The following is a 20,523-nucleotide window of genomic DNA, read 5'->3' on the forward strand; positions in this document are numbered from 1 at the left end:
TGACCTCTCTTCTCCTCAGTCTGTCCTAAGCATAGGAGAAAATGTGGAGCTAGGCTGACATTTATTTCTCTGAGAAGAAACCAGCCTGTCTTTAAATTGCTCTTTGGGTTTTTCCATCTGATTTTATAAATGACATGTTATTTTACTGCACCCTTAACTGGAAACAGACCTTAGAGTTTGATGAGAATATATATGTCCTGTCTTTTTCTTAGCAGCTGATGGTACTGGGAAGGTGCAGTGGGCAGAATGTCAGGGGTAAAATCCTACAAAAAAAAAACCCATAGGCACAAGCTTTTGGATCAGTTCAGGATGAATCACAATATTCTCTGCTCATTTCCTTATACACCTGTTTTCAGTGGGAAAAATAAAATTCCTTTCAGAGTCAGGAAGGATGAAAATACTTATAATAATACATTCTTACATATATATATATCTTATAAATTCTTAATATAATAAATTCTTATAGGGCATAACTTATAAGAAAGCTTGAATTTCAGCTGCATCTCTGCAGTTGTTTCTGGTTAGCTGATGGGGCAGCTAACAGTGGTGCTGTAAGATCTGAGAGTGTTGGTGCCTTTCTCCCCCAACCACCCTGACCCATGCAGCCAAGAGCTGAACACATGGCAGGGGTTGCAGAGACTGACCAGAACCTTCACAGGCAGATTTGAAGAGGATTTGCCTTCCTCCAGGCTCTGGCTGCACAATATCATGGTGGGGAGAGGAGAGCAGCCCAGAGTGGGGTGTGAAGCAAACAGGACCACGGTGGGCCGTGGAGCAGCTCTGTCCTGACACAAACAGCTCACTGGCACACTCAGGTGGGCCAGAGCTCATCAGTTCTGTATTTGGCATATGCCTGTCTTTGAGGAAAGCACCAAAGCAGTTTTAGCCTCAATGGAAGGTGCCTAATCATTCCCTGTGTGCCTGAATTCTGTGCAGGAATTGGTTTGTGGTGCTTGCTGCCTCAGATTTATTGCAGGTTAATGCCCAGCCACTGAGCTCTAATTCCTGTGTATATTAAGGATGTGCTGATATTTGAAGGGAAATGTGTAATATTCTGGGTTTGCATCTGTAATTGAGCGCACAGCTTTCCTTGGTTGCTGGTTGACAGAGAATGCAGGAGCCACCACAATCAGCAGTTCCCGGATTTATCTCTAAACAAACAAGAGAAAAGCAGCAGTGCAGCAGCTTGCACTGGATATAATTCTCACCAATTCAGTGAGTAAGCACACAGGATTTGTCTTGTGAACTGCCAGACCATGCACAGTCTCCAACCAAATGGCACTGCAGAGGTACCAAAGCTCGCTAAACGCATTTACCTGCTAGCACTCTGAGGCAAATGTTCCTGTCTCAATAAAAGTACAAACCCTTTTGGACAAGCCATGTACAGCTGCATCACAAACACTGCACAAAATTTCTTTATTCTTTTTTTAATTCAAGAGAAGCCTAGAATAGCAAGATAGTCAAAGAGGAATTTTCATGAGATTGATCTCAGCAGAAGAGTTGAACTGAAGCACATGGCTCAGAGATAATATCAAAAGGTGACATCCTTTACTTTTATCCTCTAGGGGCCACAGCTGCTTTTCTCCTTCCAGGACCCTGAGACCACCAGTCCTTGCACAGCTCTGGGCAGGCTGTGGGTGTTGGGCTCAGGTCTGGGGCAGCCCAGGCCAGCTGGGGACTTGTCCCTGCAGTGTGCTCTGGGGCTGCTGTGCCAAACCCAGGCTGCAGAGGAGATCTGGGCCATGGAGACAGGTGGGGGTGAGGCCAATCAGGGTCATTAAGCTAATTAGTGCCCTCAGGTGTGGTGATTGGGATGGGGCTGGCCCAGCCCTCATCCCTGATGGGTTGCAGCTGTGAGTAGCAGGTGAGCAGCATTGAAGGTAACGAGCCATGGAGTGCCCAGGGGCACTGAGCAACCACCAAAGGGAACAGAGGGCACACAGGTGCAGTGCATGAACCATGAGGGGCACACAGGTGCAGTGCATTAACAGGAGGGGATAAAAGGCTGGGCTAAACAAGAAGGGCAGTTACTTTCAGCTTTCTGAAGTGACGTGATGTTACTCTGTATGGGCAGAAGCCTGAAGCCTTCTGATGAGGTAAGGTGTTGCTGTGCATGGGTTGAAGACTCCTGAAATTGTGTGGTGACACTCTGTGTATGGTGGCCGTCTCAACTGTGACATGTGCTGTGACACCTTTGAGATCCTTTCCAACAGCTCTCCTCTTTGCTTTCTAAAGTTGAAAAGCAGGAAGATGTTACTTTAAGTACTGCTTCTGTGCCTGGCAGGTGTTTTTGATTCTTTCCTCTGGCTCACATTTGTGATTTTTTTAGAAATAATTTTATTTTATGTGACCTGGAATATCTTTTGTAGTAAGAAAGCTATGAGGCTTTTTGGTGGAGGTATTTGTAAGCAGGGTGAGATCTGTTGTGGTACCTTAGCATGTAATAACTGATCTCTGTGGGACAAGAGCTTTTCCAATTCATAGTCCTGCTCAGTGTTAGGGAGGTTTGTCTGTAGAAGCCTGTTACATACCAGGAAAATGTGCCCTCCACCTTGTGAACTGCTCAGAGGGGGTTAAAGGGCTTACCCTGGCAGCTTGTAAAGGTGAGACCATGGAGCTTCAATTCTGCTGGCTTGCCTGGGGTGGTTGGGAAGTTTGTGGCATTTGCATGGCAGTGAGCTCTTTTTGCTGCACAGCCAGGGTTGGAAAGCTGAGCTGAGTGACCATATTTGAGTGCTGTGCTCATCCCTAGTCCCACAGCCTTGCTGGGTGACCCAGGGGCAGTGTGTGGGTGGGCTCTGTGCTGTGAGTCCCCAGCTGTGCCCAGCTCACAGAGGATGTGTGCACATGGACTCAGAGCCTGCTGTGTCTGCAGCAGGAGCTCTCAGTTCTGAGCTCTGGGGCTCCCTGCTCCAGTCCCTGCTTTGGCTAAAACCTCCCAATGTGGTGTGCTGATATTTCTGAATTTTGCTCCAGCTGCAGTGCCACTGAACTGTTGAAGAGCTAAGAGATGGAGCTCCAGGAGAAGCAGTTTTTTTACTCAAATCACTAACAGTCTTCTGCAAAACCCAAAAAGCTGCTGAAAACTTATGGGTTGACTCTGCTGTTCACAGTTCTCAAGCTTATTCCAAGGTCCCAAATGAATACTTTTCATTTTCATTTCCTGTTAAACCAACCTGCTGACCATTTCTGTTCCATTGGCCTTGTCTCATTGCTACCCCAAACCAGCTTTATCACAGCACAGGCAGAATCACCCTGCTGCCACAACTGCACTAGGCTAGGTCCTGCTTTCAGAAACTGAAGGGGAAAGCTAATGTGGGGGATTTTTTTGTGATTTAGTTCCCTTTCATGTTTTGGAATTGTTTCTTGCAAAGCCAGAAAGGTGTGCAAACTCACTGGTAAGAGTTCCCTTTCACTGACAGGCCCTGCTATCATCACTAAATCTGGCTAGAAGGTTTGTGGATAAATATTTCAAAACCCTTTAAAAGACAAATGTTTCAAGAAGACGAGTCAGTGAAAGATGCCACAGGATTTCAGTTACATTATTTATATATCTGTTTGTACACACATGTGTTTACCCCTCTGTGTGTGTGTGGTTCTGTGGTGCAAGAACAGAACCTCTGACAGCAGGGAAGGCTGCACCAAAGAGCAGCCAGGGTGAGCTGAGCACCAGGGTGCCAATTCCAGAGTGCTGCTTTGTTTTTTCATTGGAATATCATCATCTGTGAGATGCCTGGCTCTGTCCCAGAGCATGAGTTTCTTGAGTCCTATTCCATACTGACTTTGGGAGGGGTTAGAGGCAAAAGTCTGGAGCAAAATGAGCAGCGAACCCTGAGACATGGCAAACTGAAGGTGAAGAGAAATGCATGTTTTTATTTTTAAGTATCTGTTCCCTAGAAGCTGTGGAGTATACTAATGTGTCCTTCCTGTTGCATTTCTTCCCAAGATTCTGTGTGACTTTCTGTCTCATAGCTGCTCCCTGAAATTTAAGGGAAAAATTGTAAAGAACAGTTATCATCAGTGCATTGGGCTTTGGGCACTGCTTTTATAAGAGGTGTGGGAAAAGTTGCCTGGAAAGAAACCTGCCAAAGGTTTTGATATAAAGAATAAAATAATAATTATAAAATAATAATTACCTGGGGATCTGCCTGTTAAAAGTGATGTGAAGACAAGCACTAATCTCAGAATCTAATAAATTACTAACAGAAGAGGCTCCAAAAAGTACAAAGACTTGCAAAAAATTCTCAAAACCCTTTTTAAAATAATAAATTATGAAAATGACAAATTCCGCTCAAAGTTCATATTATCTTTATTTTCGTTTGTTGCTCATGTTGCCATGGCACTGGAGCAGTCTGTGGAGGTGGAAGGGATTCTCTGTGCTGCCCTCAGCTCTGGGAGAGAGCACGGTGCCACCCCACGGGTCGCTGCAGGCAGGGCTGCTGCTGTTCATGCAGGTGTAAGCTGCCATCAGGGTGGGCTAGACATGATTCTGTAAATTATCTGTTTCTGTTGTCACCTCCTGTTCCCTGAACCTTTCTGTGTGAGGGCAGCACGGCCCTGGTTGGCATTTTCTCCTCTCTGAAGTGGGATCTGCCATCAGCACTTTGCAGTCTGGGCACTGCTCATCCTATGCAGGTCTTGGTGCGCCACCTGACTTATGTTCATAATTTTCTCTCATTTTTGAGCACAATCCCATTTTCCTACAGGCATATTCTCTGTTTTTATTCTTGTAATCACAGCTTTATTAAGGTTTGAAATTATCAAACTGACCACTGTGGTCTCTTGCTGATAAAGGTGCTGAGCAACATGTCAGGATGCTGAGACTGCTCTGTGCAAGCCTTATCCTGTGCTCCCCTGATTTTATTTCTCTCTGTAAGGGTATTCTGGGAGATACTGTGCTAGATGGCTTTTCTGGTTACAGCCTAATATTATCATCTTCCTAAGCATTACACATATACCTTACCAAGGGGGAAAAATAACTACTTACACAGAAAAAGCTTATTAAAATATTTACAAAATTTTAACAAGATATTGCATTACTGATGTTGTAAGCTGCTCAAATTTCTTGGATAATCATAGTGTGATAATCACACTAGAATTTAAAGGGATTATTATCTGCTAATGCAGTTTATATCCTTTTATTCTGCAAATATTGTTTATCCTTTTATTCTGCAAAACTTCAAAGATATTTGTTCTTCCTGTTGTACAGCTAAAGTCAGCAGAAGCTGGTAGTTGAAAGCCTTGAGCTGACATGCATGGGAACACAGAATGATAACATTTTGTGTCACTCTTAGAGAGGCTGCAGGTTCAGCAGATGTGAGGCAGTAAAATTGTATCTCCATGAGAAAAAGTAGTTTGTGCACAGACCAGCCAGGGGCTTGCAAGCTGTTACTGGCTTTGCAAAAAAATAATTGTGTCAGCAAACCATGACTTCCCAACAATTTGGCCCTTCACAGGTGTGCAGAAAGACAGGTGCAACCAAACACAGGTGTTGGGGAGAAAAGAATCTGGTCACACCTGTAGTGAAAGCAGGTTGGGACACTGCTGGAATTTAACCCACTTGTAGGTCTGTGGCTAAGGGTTTTTTAGAGGTGGGCAGAGTATTGTTCAAATTAAGAGCTGATTTTTATCTTGCCTATGTGATGAAGGTTACCTAAACTGTTAAATTCCTTTCTGGCCACTTGCTTCCAAAAAATGGTGTGGTTCCCTGTGATGTGCCACTTTCAGAAAAGGGTCATTTCTGAGAGATGCAAGGCATAAGGGGTAGCTGAAACTGACTGCCCTCAGTGTGAGTGAAATAATGGTTTAAAAGTGAAGGAGGATTGTTTTGGTTTGTGTCTCACCTGTGCAGGCAAAGAAAGGGCTTGGGTATCTATCTTTGCTATAAAGGAAGTTTGTATCACTGCAGTCAAAACCTTCAGGTCTGCTTAAGGACAGAATTTAAAGAATTTTGACTATACAAAGGCTCTGAAATTGCTGTTCTGGTTATTTTAGGAAAGTTTTGGCTTTCTTATATCACCACAGCAATGAGTGCTGCTAAGGTCTGCCCTTGGGCACAACTTTCATGTGTCTGGGTCTGTTTGCAAGTGCTTGGTGGGTCTGGCACCTCTGCAAACCCCACAGCATGCTGAGGGGTGAGAGGATCTGTGTGAGGCTCTCAGGTGAGCAGTGGTCTGCATTGAGGTGTCCATGATCTCTCCAAACTCTGGATAACTCTAAAAGATCATTCTTCTTTGGGTATAAATGGTGCCAGGCAAGGAGAATGCACTGACTGTGCCTTGTGTAAGCACCAGGCAGGACTGGGGAAGGGCTCCTCAGAGTGGTGCATTTGCTAACAGTGACCTGAGGCTGATGTGCTGGTTTAATACTTCTGAACTTGCCCCAAAGCACGTGTATGTGAAATTGCTGTGCTCGTGTGCAGCAGCCCTGAAGAATTCCATTTGCTGGGGCTGATGAAAGCATCTCCAATGGTTCCATGCTCTCCACAGACCAGCCCTGGTATTCTCTGGGTGGGCTCACTGTGCATGAGGAGCAGAGCAGGCATTTCAGACACCCACTGCTCCCTGGGGCACACTGGGGTCACTGCACACACAGTGAGAGGACCTTGCTGCCTTGTCAGGGATTTGCTGTGGGTGCCCCACATGCTCTTAAGGTGTCTCCAGTGTTCTCTATAAATAAGTGCTTTTGAGAGACCAGACCTGTTAGATGTAAGGATAATTCTGAGAGAGAAACTCTCTTCTTGTTGCCTGGTGCTTTGCTTTCTCCAGTGCCAGGGAACACTGACATGCCTTTTCTTCAGTCCTATCAGATCTTCTAAATGGATTTCTAATCTTAAAACTCCAGTTTAATCCCAAAGCACTCTAAATTTGAATTCCAGTCTGTTAAACCTGCTTAAGGCTTCTACCATTTCTTCTTCTTCTCTGACTGTGCAAAACCCTTCAGTTCATTTTGTTCTTATTAATGACCCACATGGCCTAATCATGCAGTCCCAGGGTAGGGACTATGGACAGAGAGGCTCTAGATCCTTCCAACCTGTGTGTCCTAAGACAAAGCTGCACCTGCTGTACTTTATGGCTAGAATTTCAAGATTCTTGTGGCTCATACCTATCTTTCTTTGCTGAGTACAAAGTCTGAGTAAAAACAACTCAAAAGCCCCAGTAGCTTTATCTTTCATAGTGGATAAGAACAAAGTGTTAAATGTGTGCAGAGGCAATGTTATCTTATGTCGTTGGGTCTGTCATATGGATGCTGCTTTTAGGATTGTTAATTCCTGCTGCCTTTTATTGTTGAGATGTCTCTGCAAATGTGTTTTCCTTTCTTTATTCTATTGTATTATGACTCAGAGTCTTGTTTAAATATCTAAAGAAAACATATACATCGCCTAATTCAATCAAGACTGGATTGTAGATATTTAATTGCCTTATCTGTAAACAATTCAACAGGAATTGCCTGGCTGGCTTGTTGCACTCTGTACTCCCCACTGTTGTCTTTCTCTCCCTGCTGATGGGGGAGAGGGGTTTGGCTTGCAGGTGGGGTGTTGGCTAGTGCTGATAAAGCTACTGGAGTCTGAGTTGCTTTAGTTCCGGCTTTTGTGAAAATTCCTACAAAGCAATTTATTTGGGGCTCCAGGTTTTAGACACCCACTGGGAAAAGACAGTGGGAGTGTAGGAATTAAGGTAGGAATGGTGCTCCTTCAGCAGAAGCAATGTAGATAGAAACTGCATCAGGCTGAGGATGGTAAGCACTTTTAGCACATGCACACGCCTGATGGGATGGGATATTCAGTGATATTCATGTTCATGATTTCTTCTCATGAACTGTCTGGTTTCCTTTCCCTTGGAGCTCTTGGTGTTCCCTGTCTGAACAGATGATGTGGGTAGGATCAAATTCAACCTGACAAATTAAGTCAGAGGATGTGAAATCCTCCTTTCTTCCAGTCTCTCCTGTGAGCAAACAAATGTCATTTCACCCAAGAGAAAAGTTGTTCTCAACAGGGTTCAGACTTCTAGATTTAGTGAAATTTTGTGATTTCCTACATATGGAGATAGTTTGAGGGTTTGTTTGTGTGTGGATTTACATTTTGCTTTTCTGCTTGTGATCCTTAATGTGATATATTAAGAGGGAATTATTCAGTGCTGACAATTCATTATTTTCTGCTCTTCTGGTTTCTTTAAACAGGGTTTTAACTCCCATGCTCTTCTGCCACCTTCCTCTAAAGCCCTGGGCATCACAGTCATGGGGTCAGGCAGAGGGGCAGCCCTTGAAAGGGGTTTTGCTTTGTACAGGGACCCCGTGATGTCAGGAGAACAAAGATGTAGATTAAGAGATGAGTGCCATTTTTCTGTTTGGCTTCTAGATAATGAAGTGTGGTTTGTTAGCTGGGCTGTCCTTACTGTGTTTGTCATAGTCTCATACAGATACAGAGCTGAGGGCCATGCCTGCCCAGCAGAGGTGTGAGAGTTGCCAGAGTAACTAACTAAAGCATCAGTTTTAGTAAGGATCCAAAACATCACCTAAATGGCAGCAACAGCTCCAAGCTGGAGTGTGAAACTGGAGGGTCCTTTGGAAAGCAGGAGCTGTAACAGGAGCACTTCATTAAAACCCTGCAATAAGCACAATTGTTGCTCTGTTTCTAACCAAGGCTTACAACTAAGCTAAAGAAACAATCTTGGGATGTGACTATAAACAGAAGGAACTTGAATGTGAAGTAGGGGAAAGTGGAAAGAATGAGGCCATGGAAAAGAAGGGTCCATTTGCAAATAGCTCAGTTTATTCTTTCTTTCTTTTTTCTCAAATAACCTTCATTATATAACCTCAAGAAGCTTTGCTTTCATATTGTAAGACTTACATACATAAGCCTAAACCTGAAAGCATGTGGTTTTTGGCTTTGCTAGCAATATTTTACAAAACAACAAGGGCCCTGAGGACAAAGCACTTTGTTGTTTGCTTATCTTTGGAAGGTATTCATTCAGTCCTGACATTCTGTACTCTCCCCAGCCTCAAGTAATGTGATTCTAGGAGGTATTGCTTACAGCTTAATGTAATGTTTAGTCTTCAGGCTTTTATAGCACACTTTTATAGAACTAGCAAAAAGTTTTGCCAGTCAGCTTAGAAATTTCCTGTGGTGAGTTATAAATGGTGTCAACATTAATGTTGGTGTGGGTGAAGGTAAAGGTCTCTGACTCTTTCCAAATTTGGTATTTACAATTCTAAGGTAAATGTTGTGTTCTAATTGCAGAATACATCCCTGTGGCATGCAGCCCTTGCTGAGGAGCCTTTTCTGTAGGGCAGTCTCCACTCTTATATCTGTCTGTACTGGTGGGACTTGGTCTGACTGACTTGAACTATTTCTCAGAGAGGTGTTGTGATGTCAGAAGTTTTTGTAACAAATCCATAAAAATGGGTAGTAACAAATACTCAAAGCTAAGCAGTATAGCCTGGGTGTTCTGAAGGTAGTCAAACAGAAATTACTGAGCTGCTAACTGGGGTGCATAATATATGAGTAAAATTACCTTTGGTGCCAAAGGAATAGCAGATGGCAAATTGATGCTGATTCTTAAGGGAATCTGACAAGATTAATTTGGGTAACGATGACTTTCTACACGGGAAAACTATGAAGCAATTATAATAAACAATAGAATTAGTAGTCATATAGATATGCTGAAGAGGAGAGATTTGCACAAAGAAGCCATGCCTCGCATCTATGATGTTTTTGTAAGGTCTCAATAATTAAGGAGCTAATTCTCCATCTGGTTATGTTAGAGTACTAAAACTTCTTAAAAACCCTAACCAAGCAAAAACCAAAACCCAAAACAAGCAAAAAACCCAAACCACACCCTCAAAGTGCCTCACAGAGACTGAGTTAGGAGTAAAGCACTAGTTTTCCAAGGTGGTTGGCAGTAATACTAAAGGCAGAAAAATAAAATTAGGAAAAAAAACATCTTCATAGTGGTTTTTTTTCTGTCTCACTTAGTCTGTGCAGTTTTGGACTTCTCATAGTGTTCAGAAGTTTCTGTGAAGATGTAGGAAATGGTGGCATTCCTTTAACTTGGAAGATGTGCTGTGAGGTAGAGGGTGGGAAAGGCAGCCCATGGCAGTTTATAAACTCAGAGATAGGAAAAGGTGGCCAGTGAAGGCATATTCAATATTTCTCATGACACAGGGTCTATAAGTACATAATGAAACAACCAGCTGACAAGTTTAAGACAAACAAAACCCCTCCTTTCTTTTTTTTTTCCATAGAAACATAATTAAATGATGGCATGCCTGGCCACAGGATGTTTTGAAGGCCAAATGTTTCAAACCATTATGACACAAATCAATGGAAGAACAAATTCCACCAGAGACTCCTGAGCAGTAGATACAGTCTGTGGCTGAGGAAGTTCAGAGCAGGGAGGATACACTTGGGAAATATTATTGTGTACTTGTGCTACTTTCTCCAGGCATCCCAGCTGCTCTGGGGAAAGCAGCAGATTAGAGGGATCTCTGACCTGACCCTGTGCATGCAGTGTTGCTGGGGATTCTCCCTGGTATATTCCAAGGAAGCCTCTGTCCTCCCCCAGCTCTCTGCCCTGTGACAGTCTGGCTGCTGTAGGTGTACCGAAAGCCAAGCCAATAAAAGCCATTTCCAGTGTCCTCTGCCAGCCCTCCTCACAAAGAAGGCAGCTCATCTCACCTTTTGGCTTCCTAATACAGTGAATAAACCAAGCTTGGTGGGATTTCTGCTAATCCTGCAGCGTGCTTTATGCTGCCAGATGAATTTTCCATTTTTGTATCCCCAACCAGCAGATTCTCTGAGATATATATCCAATGTGTGAGGCCCAGCATAACAAACTTGCTAAAATTTTACCATAAAATTGAACTAATAACTGAAGGGTATGTAAGATATTTCAGTTGTTGATGCTGCTGCTGTTTTAGCAACTGTCATTTAAAAGGAGGATTTTTGAGGGTGGGTTTGATGTGTTTTGGTGGAGGGGGCTGTTTGGTGGGTTATTTCTCAGAGGCTTTTAACTCCCATGTTTCTGAAACAGCTGAAAGAAATTTTCTCAGACTTTTCAGAAAAAAAATCCACCTTGATATCTAAAAATGGGAAATTCAGAAAAAATTTGTTTGAACAGACCTAAGCATGAGTGAACACAGGAATTTTGCATTCTCCATATGGTGATGGTGTTTTTATGTTTTTGACAGCAGCAGGCAACACAGAGGGGACTTCTAAGAGTCCATGACTTTTCCTATTTTCATACACATTAGTGATGATGAACTATGCAGATTCATTGAAGCAGGTGACTATTAGACTGCTTTTTATCCTGACTTTTGAGGAAATTAGGTTTTATTTCCTGTGTGCTATTTCTAAAAACACCTAAAAATATTCAGATATTCAGCTTCAAAATAAAAGAATCCAAGCCACATAATTGGGTCCCATATGGAAAATGTTTAAGTTGGTAGCTTAACATTCATCTGTGCTCTGGTTAGACACTTAGTGAGCAGCTGTGGAAGTGAAAAACAGAGGAGTAATTGGATCTGCCATCTTTGGGAAGAGAATTCAATACATGGTTTTAATTTTCTGTACATTTTGGATGCTCAGCATGCTGTTTCTGGGAACGCAGCAAAGCAGTGAGCAGGTTCAATGAGTGTGCCACCCTCCCATGCTGGGGCAGCTCTCCCAGGAGCCCTTGGATCCATTCCTTGGAATTGGGTGAGGAAATCTGCAGTACTGCTGGCCTTTATGAAGTTCCCCTGGGCAAATGCCCCTTGTTCCTGCTGAGTAATATTCTCTGGAAAAGGAATATCCCTTTGTCTGTGGGGACTGGCTCAGTTTGTGACTGTGCCTGCAGATTGCATCTTTCATGCACAGCTGATGTTTCTGCAAAGGGAGCCTGGCAGCACCACCAGCACAGGAATTATCTGAGTTAGCACTGAAAGGCTCTGCTTGCTGAGCTCTGACTGAAGTTACAAATCTCAGTTTTCTTTTAGAAGCAAAACAAACCCTCAAAGTTTCTACTTTGTATAGTTTTTGCTTATACAGCAGCTCTGAGAGAGATTTCCTCTCCAATTCTTTGACAAAGAATGATGCTTATTTGAAAGAAGATCTAAATTGCAGGTTGTTTTCCTTAGCAAGGTGAAACTTAGCAAACTTCTCCTGTACCTTGAGACATGGTTTGCAAACAAAGTGTGCTTTGAGTAGAAAATGGACAGCTTCTCCTTTCTTCTTTCCATCTTCACACTGCATGTTGAAGGTGAAGGGAAAAGATAGTCGTGTTTTTTGTTTGTCAGGCAGTTCCATTTTGTATTTGTCTCAAATTGAAGAGCTGCAGCTGCTGGTGTGTTGTTGCTGCTGCTTTGTGGGATTTCTCCCCTGCCTTTGGCTGAGTGAAAGGCACAGCAAGTACTTTCTGCCAAGGGTGTGAGTGGTGACTGATGTGTAATCTCACTTTGCCACTAGTGAGCACGGTGGTGAAGGAGAGCTGGCTGTAACCAGGTTTGGACAGAAGAGAAACCTTTGCCAAAGAGCTGGCAAAAGGCCTCTGTTACTTTGGTGTTTGCAGATTAGGTTAAATGCAATCTAACAAAAGGATTCACTTGAGAAGCCCTGGTGCATTTTGACTTCTCTGTTTGTGGTGTGGAAAAGAAACTTATGCTTTACAGAAACTCATGAGAAGAGGAGCTGCCTGACACTCAGGTATTTGCTGTACCTGCTGTCACTTGGATGAGGTGGGGTTTGCTGAGAGACTTGGGAGAAGAAAGGAATTGGCTGCAAGCACCTGAGGTTTTGCTGAAATTTCTGAGCACTGAGCTCCTGTGTGAGAGAGGGTGGGAATGAAGCTGTGATGGTCTCTGAGGGCCATAACAAACCTGATTTTCCTCAGCTGGGTTTGGTGGTGATCCAATGGCTGTCTTGGGGCTGGGAGGAGTTGCATGGGTTGGTGCTCCTCCAATGGGATTTGGTGAGGCTGGGCTGTGCTGCGGCTCGGGGCAGTTGCCTGTGGACAGCTAGAAATCCTGCTGCCAAGTTATTTGAGGAAAGCTCTCTACTGTGTTTTTCCAAAATTAAGACTGTGTTCCCTTTCCCCTACTTAGTATTTTCTTGTTTGTTTCTTGTCCAAAAATGCTTATAAATTAGAAATACTGAGCTTTCAGGAAACTAGAGCTTTTGTGGGCTGTGCTCCTGTGAGTTCTAAGATTTTCTGGAGGAGTAGTTTTTATGTTTTTGTTTTGGGTTGGGGTTTTCTTGGTTTTGTTTTGTTTGGTATGCACTGATTTGTTTATTTACACCACAATGTTCCAGGTTTGTTTGGAGATGGTGGTAACTGCTTTTGGCACTGTGCTCTGTGAAGTGCAATTTCTGCATGAAACATGGAGACCTCTGATGAAATGCACTGCTTTCTGTATTGCTGAGAACCTCTCAGAAATATAGTCATAAAGATATACATTCCTTTACCTCCCTCATGGAAAAAATAAAATCTCTGAGTCCTGGTGAAGTCAACAGTGCATCCACAAAAACAACACCAACAAAAATATTTAAAAAACTAAAACAACGTCCCCCCTGTCATTTATTAGGTGATTCTTTCCTCAGAATGCATTCCAATTCCTTTTCTAATTATTCTGTTGTCTTTTTCAGATAGAGAGCAGTAAAAGAAAATATTGAATTAAACATATTGTGTAACATCTGAACAATGGGTTTTGACTAAAACACATTTTCTTACCTCTTCATGTCAAAATAATTCATATCACTAGATTGGGTATTTTTAGTAACTTTCTGACAATTTTCTGCTATTTTAGCTGTTACCTGCAGTAAAATTTGGATAATAGATGTGAATACTAATGGCAAAATCAGATCATCACCACACAGAAGCAGTTAAGGCTGCTTTTCTCCATGTGCATTGCTCTCTTTTTACTGACAATAAAATCTATTTTCATTTAATGAGCTAATCATCAAATACTGGGAAGCTTCATAGTTCAGTTTAAGTTTTAACAGTCCAGAATGGGGATTTAATTTTGGGGTGTTTTTCCTGCCTGTTTTTATGATTGCCAAACTCTCTTGCCCTGTTTCTGTCCCTATTTGGCCTTTTCAGATTAAGGGAATGTTGAGTAGCGCAGGTCCCAGTATAGGTTTTTGGAGTACCCCTCTTAAGATGTATTTCAATCTGAAAATTAACCCCTTGTTTCTGTCATTTGAACTCAGTAATTCTTTAAAGACACTTCTTTATCCTAGAGCAAAATCAGAGTCCACAGAAGAGTAGCGGCTCCAAGACCATTCAGAAACCTGTGTCAGTATCCTTGGGGGGAAATCCTAGTACACTGAATCACTTTATTAGCACATTGATCAATTCTCAAATCATTCTGATAGCTTTCCTAGGCATCACTGTGCTTGGAAAGCTCATTGACTCTTAGTAAACCACATTTATCCCAGTATCTATTGATTCTGACATACAGTAAACGTTCTACTGGCTTACATAAGCAGTTAAATTCCTTGGTCTGTTGTTTGCAAGAACAGCCTTGATCCATTCTGCAGAGCTGGGGGGTGTTTGCCCACCACACCCCTCTGCAAGTGAGGAACATTTACGTGACAGGCTGTGCACTGTAACATCCTGGCAAAATCTTACCCCTGGGTCCCCTGGAACCCCTGGGTGAGCCCTGCCTGGCCCTGGCAGCTGCTGTGCTCCTGTTACAGAGCAGGGAAAAGCTGCCCTTGGCCCCTTTGGTGGGGGCAGCTCCTCAGCCTGGCTCCTGGCTCAGCAGGTGAACCTGCCTGACCTCGCTGTGCTGCACACACATGGAAAGAATTCAGCAGCGTTTCTGAAACGGGCTTATCTGCTCCAGTGTTTATGTCTGTGGGATCTGCTGGTTTCAGAGACTTTCTGGCAGGCTCCTGGCTTCCAGTACTTTTGAAAAAGCTTTTTCATTAGTAGTCTTTATACCTACAGCAAGTTATACTTTATACCAGCAGTGAAAATATTTTTTAATGTGCTTTTACCTTTAGCTTGACAGAATTAATTTTTTTTCCTGTGTTCTCCATCTAGCCAGATCTTCCACATTTTCTAATTTTTTAAAATATATCTTCTGATGTCTGTCCTCCCTCAAAAGTTTAACCACTCTGTTGTTCTTATTGCTGCTTTTGGAGGTTTTTTCCCTCAGATGGCTGTGAATTGAGAGGCTTTATGTAATGTTTTGAGTTACTTCCCAGCTGCATGCAACTGCCCTGCTCTTTTTGCTGCTGTTTTAAAATTTCTTTTAACTAAGATTAACCATTTTTCTGTAATTTCTTTTAGAAAATTTAATATTCTTGTGGTTGGAATTCTGACATGTTTTCTCTCTTGTAATGTTATTAGAATTGACAGTAATGTGGTCATCAAAGAGCATTTTTTCAGTGATCCAGCTTGAGCTCTGTCCTGTGCTTGAGAATCACATTTCATGTGTTTTCTGAAGTTATTTCTAAGCTTATTTGAAGTTCTGAATGATGCCACCATGGGTCTCATGCAGTAAGCACAGAGGCAGCCAAAGTTTCTGTATCCTGTCAGCCTTTGTGGCCTCTCTAATCCTTGACACCATTCTCTGGGCACTTTTATCATCGTGGCTGGGCTTGGCCTCTACTTTAGGCTTACAGCAGAGTCTATAAAGGAGTAGTGCTTCAAACAAGAGACACCGTGTGGCATGGTTGGGAGCATCTATTTTCTGTGATTTCTGTAACTGTTTAAAGTACACTGACCTCCAGCAGCAGAAAGATTTGTGTTCATCCCTAGAAAACTTCACTTAACATTCTAGTATCTCAAAATGCTTCAGAAACATAATGCTCAGCCTGAAATGTGATAAATGTTGCATATCAAGTTTGAAATTTTGAAGCTGACTTTAATATCTGCAAAGGAAATAAAGAAAATCTAAGATTGCAAAACACCTGAGCTTTTGAGAAAGCTCAGATCACTGTCTTGAAGCTCAGCCCACCTCCACTTCAGGGACAGTTCTGGGAGTGTTTGTCAGCTAAATAAAGCAGAAAGACTGCTTCTGTAGTGGAGGATACGAAAAACATTCCAGAAAGGCACAATTAGCTGCTCATCTTGTGATCTCTGGCAAATGGTTCCTGCTTGAGAGGCTATTGTGAGCAAGGCCAATTTGTTCACTCCCTTTCTAGTGTAGAATAACTAATTTACATTGCTCAACAGAGCTGAAAGCAGCTGATGTTATTAGGAAGAAGAAATAAACAATTGTTGTTGGGAAATGAATGGAAGAGTGTATTTTGCCAGGGATAACTAGACAGAGCTTCCATGCTTAGACAGAATTACAGTGATAGTAATGAAAATTGCATGATGAACTAAAGTACTGTGCAGAACAACAAGTCTAGCTGTCATGGCAGACATTGTGCAGCTCAAGTGTTCATTATCAGGTAGATGAATTCTCTGCGGGCTCGGAAAGGCACATGAATAATTTTGTGTTTTACAAACTGCTGGAAGTAGAGACCAGGAGTAGACTCTGCTGGTACTGCTTTTTGTTATTTCATGGTTGGAGCTTGTGTAAAGGTCTGTAAAGCAGTTTGATCATGTGCTGTTGTCATTATAGTCCCAATGATCATCTCAGATCCAGCAGATCAGTGCAGAAGCCTCTGTGAGGGAAGCAGTTCTTGAGACAGTGCATAACAGCAGTGAGCAACAGCTTAAGAAAGCAGCAAGAGAAGGAATCCCAACCTACAGGAAACAATACCATAAGAACCTTCATTTCATTCCAGAGACCTACCCAGCCCAGCATCTTCTCTGATGGAGACTGAAAATGGGTCCCTGTCTAGGGGAGAATGTGGGAGCAGAATTACTGAGCACAATTTCCCTGTGAGTGCTCTCACTGGCTCCCATTTCCAGCTTGGAGATCTCCTGAGCCAACAGAGCTCCTTTGTGTTTGGTAACACTCAATAAATCTCCCTCTCATGAACACATGCAGTTTTCCCTTAAACACTTGTAAACTCTTAGCATTATAATATCCCACAATGGAGTTCCTCAGCTTAACTCTTCTTCATGTGAGGAGCAGCTTAATCTATGGAGGAAATCCCTGAGATGTATTTCCCAGCAGTATGGCCAAATCCATGTTTAGAATGGCTGAAGTCATTCCCATAATCAGGGTGAAGCTGGAATTGGAAACAAGCTGAGGGTTTTTTGTGCACTTCAGAAAGTGTCACAGGACCTTGGTTACTCCAAAACTGCCACTGTCACTCAGGAGAATTGAGAGTCCTGCTCTTAATATATACTTATATTTTCACTGTTTTTCAATTGTTTAAGACAGAAGTGAGCAGAGATTTTCATGCAAGGCCTCCTAAAGCAAATTTATTCAAATCTGTCTTTGCAATTACTCAAGAAAAAAGTGTTTCTTCTTAGGAAGAAATTTAAAAAGAAATAAGTGAAGAAACAACAGATCTAAGTAGCTGTCAGGAAAAAAAAGAATCAATAAAAATAATAAATGATGCTAGACTATCCTAGTAACTATTTATGTCTTATTTATCTTAGGCTGTGCTGCTTATTTAGCATGCTAACATTTTAAAGTAGAATTAAATAAGTAGCTAGTGCCTTTGTTTCCAGTGAAAATATGTAAAATTGACAAGACTGTCAGCATGATTTAACACTTGTTTTCCTGGCTGCAGGTTTTTGATTTTAGCTCTTGCATAAAATGTTTTCACTGAACAAGAGAGTGACAAATGGTATTTACTATGCTGAAACTTTGAAATCTTTCACTCTGTTTGGATTGTAATTCATTACACACAACTCTTTAATAAAAGGTAAAGAATAGGTTGCTTTGTCATAAACTTGTCTATCTCAGCCAGGAAAAGTTTCATGCTTTATTCCACCTGTGTGGGAGCCAATGGGACCAGCTGCAGCACGGCACAACTGAAGGGTGTCATGCCAAAACCTGAGAGGTTTATGACATTTCAGAGAAAACAAGAATCTTGACCCTGCTCATCATTCAACACTGAATTTGAATGCATCTCCAAATAATATTTTTTTTTCAGTAATGTACTGAGTTTGCCATTGCATCAGGCTTTATGTCTGGATTTATAAATTCTCAACCTGACTTGCAAGAGCCCAGACTGCTCCAGTGCTGCTCTTGGAAGACAACAGTATTGACCATGCAGGCCAGGCAAAGAGAGCAACAAATTTAGGTTTCTATTAAAGCTTCTTTCCTCGTGGTTTATATCTGCTGAGGGTTAAGAAAAGTTTGTCCTGCTACTGGTGCACATTAAGCAATCTCAGACAAGTAAAGGGCATTCTGATTTGTGCTAACAGTCTTTGAAGTTCAACAGCTAGAAAGATTTCTTAGACAGATTAGATTGAAAACGTATTGCTTTTTATTTACCCCAATTAAAATGAAAATGTTTCTTTTTGAACCAGAGGTCTCAAATGAAAACCCTTCTGAAATAAGGAATAAATTAAGGTAATTGTTCCCCCTTGATGGTCGTGGAGATGTTAAATGGAGCTGCTATTCCATTTTTTTTATCCAACCCATTCAGTTCACAGTTCTTCTGAATTGAGTTCAAACCATACATTGCACCTCCTTAGCCACTCAGCTCTTTGCTTTTCTAAGTTATATAAAGTAAAATGGCCCTTAGGGGAAGGTCTGAGGGAGCTGTGGAATACTTTAAAATGTTTGGGAAAGCTTCTTTGGATTTCAGATCCCCTCTGTCAGCTGAAGAAGGTAAACATGGCCCCTTATAAGGTGGTGGAATGGTCTGGTTAATCCTTGGATCTTGCAGCCACCACCAATATGGAAAAGGCAAGTTTAGCATCCCATCTTCTCCAAACATTTCTCTAGTCAAAACTGCTCTGCAAGTGAGTGACCTGCATTTAAAGCAGCATTTTCTATCTGATAAATGTGATTCCATAGCAACAGTTGTACCTTGCTACTGCAATTATACCTGGGAAAAAGGTCACTTTTGAGAATTTAGTTTATCAGGAATTGAGATACTCTTTGACTGTTTCCAGATGCCTATATCTATGCAATAAAGGTGGAAAGTTTATTTCCCAGATCAGTAGCTTGCACTTAAAAAAAAAAAAGAGGCTGAGTACCAAAGAAAGAACTATGCATGTCCAGAACTCTGAGTTTCACTCATAAAATGAGAAAAATTTTTATTCCCTGGGAATAGAAAAAAAAGCATATTATGACTTTTAATGAGTCATTTAATCTCCTTCCTTACAGTCTGTTCTTCTCCAAGATCAAGTAGTATTGACTGTACAGTAAACACATCTCTTCCTTTGGTAAACAATTTGATTGAATTACTTCTAAATTCATGTTTAGTATTAGAAATGCTCCTCCCATCCACAAGTCACTCATCCCTGACTAGAGAAGGTCAAATTGTCTGAAACAACCATCTATGTGGAATTTAAAGCCACAGGTTAATTTCAAACTTGAGATGTTTTACAGTCGGTAAAATAGTGGATAAAAATGAGCATTGTCAAGGAGTGAGTGAGCTGTATCTTTGTGGCCTGTGTGCTGCAGGTGGTCAGTGATTACAGCTGCTGCCATCAGGCAGACTCTGCTCTGTCTGGAGCTCTGTAGACTCAAACTGTGCTTGAGTAGCTGGGAAAGATCCACCCCAGGCCAACAACAGCCATGGGGAATTTGCCAATCCAGTGGGCAAGAAGTCTGAGCTGTCAGCCCCTTCAAGTCAGCTCTCCAGGGCTGATGTGCTCTGGTTTGTTAGCTGGAAAGAGCACATGGGACTACCCCAGATGCAGGGAAGGGAAAATGAGCGGTCTTGCAGCAAGTAGTGGTGTCTGCCTCCTCCACTTCACAGGGTGAGAACTCTTCCCTTCAAAGCTTCTCCTGCCACATGCAGGAATATCTGTGTCTTCCAGTGGAATGTTAAATAATGTAACCACCATCTGGCACATGACAGGGTGCCTGTCATCCTCTCCCTGAGGGAAACATCTCTGATGTGAAGTGTCATGGCTGTGTTTGTGCTTGTTAAACACACATTGCTACGCAACCGTGTTAAAAAAGGAATAATGACAAAAGTGGTCAAAATAGGAGGGAAGGAGCCTTGGTGATGATCCTGCATTCCTGGGGGAGATTTCTAGATGGTCTTTGGCTGTTTCTAACAGATGTCTGACTCCAGAGAAGACAAACTCTGGCCTTTACTGTAGAGAGCTCCACCATGCCCAAGGAATGAATTTGTTGAGCACAGTCTTCACTACAGAAGAAAAATAGCCTTTTATATTTTGGATATACACTGTGGGCAGTCTGAAGGCAAGCTTGAAGACTCTAAGAGCTTCAGTGCCCATTTCTGGGCTAAGCACCCTGTATTTACATAATGTGTATGTGCACATCCAGAAATGGCAGCATACTGTTGAGATACCTTGGGATTTTGAACTAGCATTGCTCACTAATTGCCAATGTACCTCAGTGATTCACAATTTGCACATAAACTACATTTTTCTATAATGAAAAAAGCTATTTAGGTGTTTAAAAATTGCTGGAATTCATATTGAAGTTGGGAGGACCAAATTCATTCAAAAAAAACCCAGCACCCATTGAGGGAGGGGGAAAAAAAAG

Source organism: Zonotrichia leucophrys, chromosome 9, assembly GCF_028769735.1.
Source record: "Zonotrichia leucophrys gambelii isolate GWCS_2022_RI chromosome 9, RI_Zleu_2.0, whole genome shotgun sequence".
NCBI lineage: Eukaryota > Metazoa > Chordata > Aves > Passeriformes > Passerellidae > Zonotrichia > Zonotrichia leucophrys.